Here is an 11486-nt window from a genome sequence, read left to right as displayed (position 1 = left end):
AGAATGGACTTGAGGACACGGGGAGGGGGCAGGGTAAGCTGGGACAAAGTGAGAGAGTGGCATGTACTTATATAATCACTACCAAATGTAAAACAGATAGCCAGTGGGAAGCAGTCACATAGCACAGGGAGATCAGTTCGGTGCTCTGTGACCACCTAGAGGAGTGGGATAGGGAGGGTGGGAGGGAGACGCAAGAGGGAGGAGATATGGGGATATATGTATATGTATGGCTGATTCACTTTGTTATACAGCAGAAAGCAACACAACATGGTGAAGCAATTATACGCCAATAAAGATGTTTAAATAAATAAATAAAAATAAAATTATCCGTCACACACTCACACACACACACACATACACACACAAGCAGCGCTGCTCTACCAAAAGTGTATACAGGCATGCTCACTCTCTCTCGTCCATAGGTGACCACCAAAACTGAAGAATATTTAACAATGGAAAATAAAGGCAGGAGAAGGAGAGGTTCGGAGCGGGGGCGGGGGGGGGGCAGGGGTGGAGATCAGAGGGAGGAAGAGAGACTGAGGGAGGCAGACTAAAAGAAACAGTTATTATTAGCAGCTAATAATTCTGGGGAATGAGAAGATGCCGTTATATTATCTTTTCATTTTTCCTATTTTTAAAGTTTTATTTTCAAAAAGAATAGAAAGAGAGGAAGAAAAAAGTTATATAAAAAGGTGAACCCGGCAAAGCTGAATAAAAGCCAAGCTGGTGTAGCACTGTTAAATCAGACAAATTACAATGCAAGGTAGGTACCACTAAGGGCAACATTTTACACTGACAACAAGAACACTGCCCCAAACTGTTATAGGCACAAACGTTTATGCTTTTCACAGCATAGCTTTGAAGAGCATAAAGCAGATTGGGAGAGAAAATCAACAAGTTGCTCATTACAGTGAGGGACAGAGTTCTCTCTCAGAAATCTATAGCTTAAGGAGACAAAATAAGAACAGAACCTCTGAGTAATGCAACTCACAGTTTGATCAAGTGCACACATATGCTTCTACAAACACACTGAACTTTGTACACAGACGATACTTGTTTCGTCCAAGCACAGCACATTTATAAATGTTCACTAGACACCAAGCCACAGGGGCTGGGGATTGGGAGAGGAAGAACTATTTTAATAGCTCCAATACAAGTCCAAATTCACTGCCACAAGAAGTAACAAAGTAAAGATATCCCCCCAAAGTCCTTACACTTGAAAACTTTAAAACCTATTTCTAAAATATTTTTAGGTTAAAGGGAAAGGACAAAACTTCTGCTCAAAAAAAATTAAACCTTTAAGTGAGTTTATTCCAAAACAAGAATAGGTGAAAATAAATGAGCTAAACTTTTAACTTAGAAGCTAGGAAGCTAGCTAAACTTTTAACTTAGAAGCTAGGAAAATAAATGAGCTAAACTTTTAACTTAGAAGCTAGGAAAATTTTTACCTCAAAAGTAAAAAATGAAATTAATATAAAAGAAATTCATGATGCAGAGAAACTACAATCTAATAAAACTGATAAAACGGACCTTTTAAAAAGACTAAAATAATAAATAAAATAGATAAATTAAGGAAAAAAGCAAAGAAAGTGCAAATGAACAGTACTAGGAGAGAAAAAAGAGCATGCATAACTATACAGATTAAAAACGAAAGGAAAAGACTATACTCAACTCTATTAATATAATAAACATTTGGGAGCCTAGACAAACTAGACAATATTATATTAAAATAAAAATGATTAGATGTCCAATAATCACTAGAAGCTAGACCAACCCAGTTACAATCAAAGAAAAAACAGTGGCCAAAGACCTGCCCTCCAGGGGTCATCAACTCCATATGATTTTTATGGACAACTTCTACCAAACTTTAACGCAAAAGAATATTTGAAAAACCACGTTGAACAATAGATACCATGAGGTGTACCTACTTAAATTTCTAAGTGTACAGTACTGTTAACAATGAGCACAGTGTTGTGCAGCACGTCTCTAAAATTTTGCATCTTGCATGACAAACTTTTTTTTTTAAATTTTTTTTTTGGCTGGGTTGGGTCTTTGTTCCTGCACGTGGGCCTTTTCTAGTTGTGGCGAGCGGGGGCTACTCTTCATTGCGGTGCGCAGGCTTCTCATTGCAGTGGCTTCTCTTGTTGCAGAGCACAGGCTCTAGGTGCATGGGCTTCAGTAGTTGTGGCACACAGGCTCAGTAGTTGTGGCTCGCAGGCTCTAGACTGCAGGCTCAGTAGTTATGGCTCATGGGCTTAGGTGCTCCGCAGCATGTGGGATCTTCCCGGACCAGGGCTCGAACCCGTGTCCCCTGCATTGGCAGGCGGATTCTTAACCACTGTGCCACCAGGGAAGCCCTGCATGACTAAAACTTTAAATCCAGTGAACAACAACTCCCCATTTCCCCCTCCTCTCAGCCTCGGGCAACCACCATTTTAATATTTTCTGTTTCAATGAGTCTGACTACCTTAGATGCTTCATGTAAGTGGAATCATGCAATATTTGTCCTCTGTGATTGGCTTATTTAACTTAGCATAATGTCCTCAAGATCCATGCATGTTGTAACATATGACAGGATTTCCTTTTTTATGGTTGAATAATATTCCACTGTATGTATATACCATTATTTTTTTTATCCATTCATCTGTCTATGGACATTTAGGTTGTTTCCACATCTTGGCTATTGGGCATAAAGCTGCAATGAACACAGGACTGCAGACATCACTTCAAGATTGATTTTGGTTTTCGTATAAACACACACAAGTGGGAGGAAGAGGGAGAAGGAGGGAGGGGGGCAGGAAGGGAGACAGAAAGGAGGAGGTAGGGAAGGGAGAGAGAGGAGGAGAGAGGGAAGGAAGAAGGGAAGGGGATGAGGGAGAAGGGGAGGGAGACAGAGAGGAGAAGGGAGGGAGAAAGGGGAGGAGGGGAGGGGGGAGGAGAGGGAGAGAGAGGAAGGGAGATGGGTGAGAGACAGAGAGGGGGAGGGAAAGAACAAATTTGAATTTAGTAGAAGGATGAGTAATCCAATTATACTGAGCCAGGTGACTGTTCATTGAGAAGACACCAAGTTAGGAATTTACTTCCCATTGTCTATACAAATAAATACAAGATAAAGGTAACAGGGTAAAAAAAAAAAGAACTTTAAAATTATTATAAGAAATATTCTATATTTTTTCTTCTGAATGGGAAAGACTTTCACAAATAAATATCAAAAGAAAAACAGGGGGCTTCCCTGGTGGCGCAGTGGTTGAGAACCTGCCTGCCAATGCAGGGGACACGGGTTCGAGCCCTGGTCTGGGACGATCCCACATGCCGTGGAGCAACTAAGCCCAGGAGCCACAACTACTGAGCCTGCGTGTCTGGAGTCTGGGCTCCACAACAAGAGAGGACGCGATAGTGAGAGGTCTGCGCACCGCGATGAAGAGTGGCCCCTGCTTGCCACAACTAGAGAAAGCTCTCACACAGAAAACGAAGACCCAACACAGCAAAAATAAATTAATTAATTAATAAACTCCTACCCCCAAAATCTTCTTAAAAAAAGAAAAGAAAAACCAAAAAGATGCATTAATTTGATGTCAAAATTAGAAGTACTATATAATTTAAAAGACAACTGAAACAAGGTTAAAAGGCAAGTGGAGATAGATACTGTCCATGCCTTCTTTTTCTTCCAGTTTTACGGAGATACGGTTAACATACAGCATACTGATGCGATTTACGTACACCATGAAGTGATTATCACAAGTTTAGTGAACATTTATCATGTCATATAGGTACAAAATTAAAGAAACAGAAAAAAATTTCCTCTGTGATGAGAACTCTTAGGGTTTGCTCACTTAACAACTGTCATATACAACGTACAGCAGCGTGAATTCTATTTATCATGCTGTACATTACATCCCTAGTAATTCTTTACCTTATAACTGGACGTTTGTATGTTTTGACCATGTTCATCCAATTAGTCCTCCCCGACCCTATCCATGTCTTATGTGATAAAAGACATGACCCTGAATATAACCTACAAACCCATACAAAGAGGATGAGAGAAAAATGTGACCATGCAATTCAAAAGAGAGAAAACCCAGAGGTCTCCCAAGTATTTGACGAGGTACTATCTTCAGTAGTAATCACAGAAGTGTAAATTGTTTAAAATGATAAATCATTTTTTACTCATCAGATTGGCAAAAATTTAAATGTGAGAAAACTGGGGTGAGGGACTAGCAGGTCTGGGGGGAGGGTAAACTTGTGCAGCCACTTCAGAGGCAGACGAACAGTGTGGCCAACCCAACCCAAGCCCCACCCAGACCCCATCTCCCTCACTACCTTCCAGTGCTGGTCTAGGGGTTGCTGTGTGTCTCAGTTCTGGACAATGGGTGTGAGAAGAAACCACTGATACTAAGCAGCTGTTAAAAGAATTAGGTATGACTACCTTATGGTGGTCACAAATATGACATGTTCCATAACATCATCATATCACAAAGTGTCACACATGTTGTGGTCCAGTATCACAAAGGCAAGATCTACACTGGGGGCCACCAAACTCACACTCCTAGTCTCCTCCTTCAAGCCAAGTTGCAGCCCAGCATCGTGCCCAGGGTGGGAAGCAGAAAGGCACCCTAGGAGTTGGACCTCCCTGCACTCAGACTTCACCCTTGAGGGCAGGTGAGTCATGCTGATGACATTGGGAGACCAGCAGGGAGGTGGGAGATTAGACGGAGCACAACCAGAGGTACGTGGCGACACGAGTTAGGGAAGTTCTGGTGTGCACACAGAACAGGAGCTTTTCCCACACCTGGGGAGCCACAGGCTGGCAGCTCCACCTGAGCACCTGTTCCCATGGGGCTGGCCCAGGCTTTCCCAAGTTTGATGCAGCAATGTGATTACTAGAATAGTAACCATAATATTGAGAATGACAATGCATTGTTTGAGGCTATTATTGACTCAACTACTAGCACGGTGATGGCCAATCATAAGGAGAATTACCGGCACTCAGGCAGCGCAGATGGCTTTTTAAATTTTGCAAAAATGAAAAGTAAAACATTTATAATGCATTTTACAAATACTTTTGGACTCAGGTTGCTGTATTTACTGAAATAGCAAGCTCTATTTGAATTGAAATGTTTTTCTTGTTGCTCGAATACTATGGTATCCTGAGAAATAGTTTATTTTACTTCAATCAAAAGGTTGGTATTGGAATTCTTTCAAGTGTATTCATTGTCCTGCATAATTTGTACCAATATTGACTGAAATACTTTTTTACATGCATAATGGCTACTGGCAGAGGAATTTATTCAAATGGACTATAGTTTGATACATGGCTTTGTCCATTTTTATTTGCTTTATTCTGCATGCATGGTAGAGGCATTCCTTCAAATATGTTTTACATCATGACTTTTTCTAGTTACCAGCATTCAGTGTAGTACAGTGCCAGTGTCTGCTCTCACACTCTCGGATGTGAAATTACCTTCTCTTCCACCAGTAAATTTGTTTTGCTGCCAGTTACATTAAAGGATTGCCGATAAACACATACATAAAATTCTGTTTAGCTAGGTAATTTTATAACGATATTTCAGTGTTGGTAGAATATTGCTGCATACTCAGAATTTAGCATTTCCTACTAGATTCTACTGTACACATTCAAAGTGATTATTTTTCCCTCAAAACCACTTCACTACAACTTGTAATACAGATATTATGGGAAAATATGTAATCCTTTCTATTATAACTGTAGTATCTTATATAGAGAGTGACCATATAATTCCTTATACAAAATGGGACACATTTGAGAGTGAAAAGGGGCAGTATTAAAAATTCGGATGGGACTACAGGCATAAAATCACAACTGTCCTGGGCATACAGTCAGACCTGGGACATTCATATACCTGCACACCTCCTACATCAGCAAACAAGGAATATATACTATTATCAGTAGATCACCATGATGCACAATTCAGTGAGAAACACAAGTAGCAGAAGAAAATATGAGGTAGAATACAATAGTATGGAAATGGTAATGAACACTGCAGCCTAATTTGCTATACAATACCTACATGTACATAATTTGGGACACATTGGTAAAAGGGTTCTTCAGCCTCGTCTGCAGTGTTTTAACTTCTTATAAGGAAAATTCATTTATGAATTATTTGTAGTTACTTTAAAACTGAAAAGAAGTATTCTGCATACAGAATTAAGAGCTTGACCCTTTCAGCTTTAAAACCAAGACACAGTGATAGGCATAGAGTATGATAGTTACACAGGTAGTTTTAGAAATCCCGCTGGAGGATTATAGATAGAGAAGGAGCTTTAGGGAATTTTGGGAGACCACTGTGAGCTAATGATAGCTCAGGAAAACTATCAGAACACCGCGAAAAGAAGCAGGCTTGCTGAACTGTAAGACCCTAAATAAAAGGACAAGATATGCCCTAGGTCATTAAGCGAAAAAAACGAGGCCTGCATCCTGCTGGTCGGCTTCAGCAAGATAATGATCCTTAGGACAGGAATATAAGGGAAAGGTGACATCCCGAAGCAGAAGACCCTCGTTATACTGAGACCTGAGATGATTTAACATATTTTAGTGTGTGTTACCACCCTTCTGCTGATTTGAATAGCGCCATAACAGTCCTATTCGGCCTTACAGGGTCAAACACTCTCCTGCCTGATGTGAAGGAGCTAGTGATGTAAGCCTGACATCTACTCAAAGAATGAGGAAGAAGGTGGTCTTCTCTCCTTCCCCGCTTTCCTTTAATTATAAAAATGTAGCCCACTTAATTCTCGGGGCAGAGCCCTTTCACCTGCCCTTTTGTATCCCTCACAAACGTCCTATATTAATAATCTACTTGCCTATCACTTTTCCTCTCGCTGAATTCCTTCTGCACTGAGAGATAAAGAACCTGAGCTTCATTAAGTCCTGTGACCAGGTGTGCAGTTTTTGCTGGGAGATTGTGAGTTCAAGTCGCACCTGAAGTGTGGCTGGGTTCCAGTCCCATGCAAAGGAGTGTGGTTCAGAGATTGTGGGTTCGAGTCCCAATCTGAACTGTGCAGTTTCAACAACAATTGTAAGTGATTAAATAGATCAAAATTTAAAGCAAAGAGGCATAGGTTACCATTTTTTCTCTAGCATGGTATCATCTACCTGAAACTTAAAAAATACCGTCTCATTAATCTCCAAAATATACAAACAGCTCATGCAGCTCAACATCAAAAAACAAACAACCCAATCAAAAAAATGGGCAGAAGACCCAAATAGACATTTCTCCAAAGAAGACATACAGACGGCCAAGAGGCACATGAAAAGATGCTCAGCATCACTAATTATCAGAGAAATGCAAATCAAAATTACCATGAGGTATCACCTCACATGGTCAGAATGGCCATCATCAAAAAAATCTACAAACAATAGATGCTGGAGGGGGTGTAGAGAAAAGGGAACCCTCTTGCATTGTTGGTGGGAATGTAAACTGATACAGCCACTATGGAGAACAGTATGGAGGTTCCTTAAAAAAATAAAAATAGAATTACCATATGATCCAGCAGTCCCGCTACCGGGCATATACCCTGAGAAAACCATAATTCAAAAAGACACATGCACCCCAATGTTCACTGCAGCACTATTTACAATAGCCAGGACATGGAAGCATCTGTCCACTGACAGATGAATGGATAAAGATGTGGTACATATACACAGTGGAATATTACTCAGCTGTGAAAAAGAATGAAATAATGCCATTGGCAGCAACATGGATCATACTGAGTAAAGTCAGAGAGACAAATACCATATGATATCACTGGCATCTAAAACATGACACAAATGAACTTATCTATGAAACAGTCTCACAGAGAGAGAAACTTGTGGTTGCCAAGGGGAAGGGGAGTTGGGGGAGGGATGGAGTGGGAGTTTGGGGTTAGCAGATGCAAACTATTAATATACAGCATGGATAAACAACAACGTCCTACTGTATAGCACAGGGAACTATATTCAATATCCTGTGATAAACTATAATGGAAAAGAATATGAAAAAGAATGTATATATATATATGTATAACTCAATCACTTTGCTGTACAGCAGAAATTAACACAACATTGTAAATCAACTATATTGCAATTAAAAAAAAGAGTTGGTGTCTGGATTAAGCTTTGCCACTTCCTAGCCAAGTGACTTTGGGTGACCTTGGGCAAGAACACTCCACCTCCCTAGAGCTCCATTTCCTCACATGTACACTGGAGATGATAAAAAGTGCCCACTTTTAAAGCATTGAGAGAATTAAATGAGCTTAAGAAATATAGAGAGTCTTACACATAGTCATAGCTCAACAAATAGTAGCAATTAACTAGTAAGAATGACCTTCTTTGAATAATTTCGTTAATGAGAGTGATGGATTACATCCATCATTATCCCAGTGATAAACATGCCCCGAGGCAAAAATCCCCTGAAGAAGTTGCATGACCCCAACTCAGTGAGGGTGTTGTAACTGCCCCAGCAACACAGCAAATAATTTCTCTTCAAAGCTGGGCAGCATTTCATACTAGCTATTCAGGACACTAGCTCCTAGAGGTGGTTAGGAGCGCATGGCAACTCATTCTAATAACAAAATCTAAAAATATGTATTGGTAAGAAAGTATTTTACTTTTAGATCTGTAATAAGGCTCCCCTGGAGGACCAGAGAAAAATAATACATCTAGAATATTTGCCAGGATTAAAATTCGACATATTAGTAATGAAGAATTTTTTAATTATTTGCATGCTTCAACCAGCTGTTAAAAATAAACATTGCAAATTACTGCAGATCAACCCCTGTTGGCTGAAAGACACTTGCCCAGGTCATTTTGTTATATGTGATTTCTTGGTAGTAAGCTAGATTTTTCCTCCGTCATAATTACTTGAGTTCAATAGCAGAAGTATCTTCCCTGGTGTGCATGGAGTTCTTAAATACAGAAGGGTAACGTCGTATGGATTTGCATAGCTTAGAGATGCTGTGGTCTGGTTGACTCCATTTCTGGTTAGATTTTCAATAGCAAATGGCTCCTTTGTGCCCAAAAGATCAGGTAACCAGGCCCAACCGGATGGGTTGCTAAAGGAGCCTTTTTTTTTTTTTTTTTTTTTTTTTTACGGTGTGCGGGCCTCCCACTGTTGTGGCCTCTCCCGTTGCGGAGCACAGGCTCCAGATGTGCAGGCTCAGCGTCCATGGCGCATGGGCCAAGCCGCTCCGCGGCATGTGGGATCTTCCCGGACCGGGGCACGAACCCATGTCCCCTGCATCGGCAGGCGGACTCTCAACCACTGCGCCACCAGGGAAGCCCTAAAGGAGCCTTTTGGCCAAGGGAAGCAGGTTCCAGGTGGCCTGGAGGAGTCAGCACTGAGAAGTAGCGTGCTTGTCAGTCAACAAACAACCGGGCCTATTGTTGAAAAGAGGACGCAGGAGGCCACCTGAGTCTAAGGTCCTTTGGTGAGCCCCATCTCCCCCTCCATTCATTCAGCAAAGGTGTGCTGAGCACTTGCTGTAGCAAAGCACTGGAAGGGGAAGAGCAATGAGAATTCAGGAGCCGCTCACTTAGCGTCTTGCAAAGGTAGCACGTGTTTGTTATCCGGCAGCATTTTCCACCTCCTTGTTGGAAGATAAGAAACACCTGGAGTGCAGATTCCCAACACACAGAGACCTGAACCAGAACCGCCAGGGGAAGAGTTCAGACTTTGCATATATATATTTTCTTGTGTGTGTGTTAAAGTATACATAAGCGTTCTGCAATTGTTGGTTCAATTTCCTCCCAGTTTAGTGGCTGTTTTGGCAAAGGACTGACCCTAGAGCTTCCCGCTCTCCTATTCTGCATGACATCACTCCTCTGGAACCTGTATTTTCTTTTCCTTTTTTTAATCAAAACTGTATATATTTAAGGTGCAAAACATGATGACTTGATATACATAGACAAAGTGAAATGATTACTACAGTCAAGCTAATTAACATTTCTCCTCGCATAGTTAGCTTTTTTTGTCACGAGAGCCTCAGAAATAAATCTAGAGACTTATATTTAATATACAGCATGATGACTGTGGTTAATAATACGGTATGGAATACTGTCTTTTTAAATACTATATTTTTAAACTTGGGCCTCCAGTGTTCTCTTTTTCAGGTAGGGGTGGGAGCTACAGGTTTAAAGGAAGGAATAACTGGGATAGCAGAGTCGTAATCTCAGGTGAGGTCACTTGGCTGATAAATGCATTCAGCCAATCAACAAGCATTTATTGGATCGATGAAGGAACATGTTCTCTGAATAAAGAACTCAACAAAACAGACATGGTCCCTGCGCTCACAGGACGCCAAAATTCCGAGGAACAAACTACTTTGTCAAATAATTTTCTTATCATAGAACAAGAGAGGTTGAACAAGACTGCTTCAACACGGGCCCCGCCCAAACATACACGACTCTAGAAAAGGAAATTAGTCCGTTCTGCAAGAACTCCAGCAAATGTTCAGTTCCCCAGGAGCTAAAAGAGGCCCCCTTTTTAAGGAAGAGGGCACACAGGAGAATGGAGTGTCTTTGGAAACCACAGAGTATGTTCACCTGTGCCCAGGAGTGGGCTGTGGAGACTATAAGCCAAGACCTTTTCCAATTCATGGAGAAAAACCCAACTCAAAAGACTAAGCAGAAAATAAAATATACCGAGACTCACATGACAGCATGATCCAGGATGAAAGTTAGCCTTGCGCACGGGTGGGTGGCAGAGCCGCAGTGACGTCTTCAAGGAACTCCTCTCTCTCCATTTCTTGGTCCGGCTGTACTTAATTCACGGCTGGGAGCCAGGAGCCCAAACATTATCGAAATTCAGTCTCTCCTTCGGGGTAGGCCAGTCCACGGTAGCTCCAAAGCCTGTCCACCCCACAGAAGCAACCTCCGCAAAAAGACTTTCCCTCCAGAGCTTTCGGAGAAAAGTGGAGAGGAGGACGCTCATTGGCTCACTTTCACCCAATGACTGCGGTCAGAAGGATGACAGCCTTCTGATTGGTCAGGCCTTGCAAGTGGAGGTCGGCCCTACCGAAGGGCTGGGAATGGGTTTCTGGCTTCGAAAAGGGGAGTGGAGTGTCATCTGCCACAGCAAGGGATGCTAGCAAACAGTGGCAGTTTTAATAAGCCACGAACTGCTGGTGTGAGATGCCACTGCCGGCTAACGGGGGCCATTAGCTCCAGGGTGTACAGCTGGGTTGAGGGTGGGTGCGAGGAGGCGGGTAGAATTCTGCAGGCTATTTCTTCTAACGTGTCTGTAAGGCTAGGGGAACTGCTGGAGATTTGGAAGGAATACAAGGTAGAAGTTGCCCCAAGAATTGTTTTAAATCTATGACAAAGCAATACTGGCTTTCTTACAGTCACCATGTTAAGTGATTTAGGAAAATTAAACCTCTTGAAAAGAATCCCTGGGCCTACTCTGTAGGCTTGAGAAATACTATAGCCTAGGTAATTTGGTGTCAGAATTAGTCATTTGGCCCTCGGGTAACTG

This window comes from Leucopleurus acutus (genome assembly GCF_964270905.1).
Source record: "Leucopleurus acutus genome assembly, chromosome: 20".
Lineage (NCBI taxonomy): Eukaryota > Metazoa > Chordata > Mammalia > Artiodactyla > Delphinidae > Leucopleurus > Leucopleurus acutus.
The sequence above is the reverse complement of the archived record's forward strand: the minus strand, read 5'-3'. Positions refer to the sequence as shown.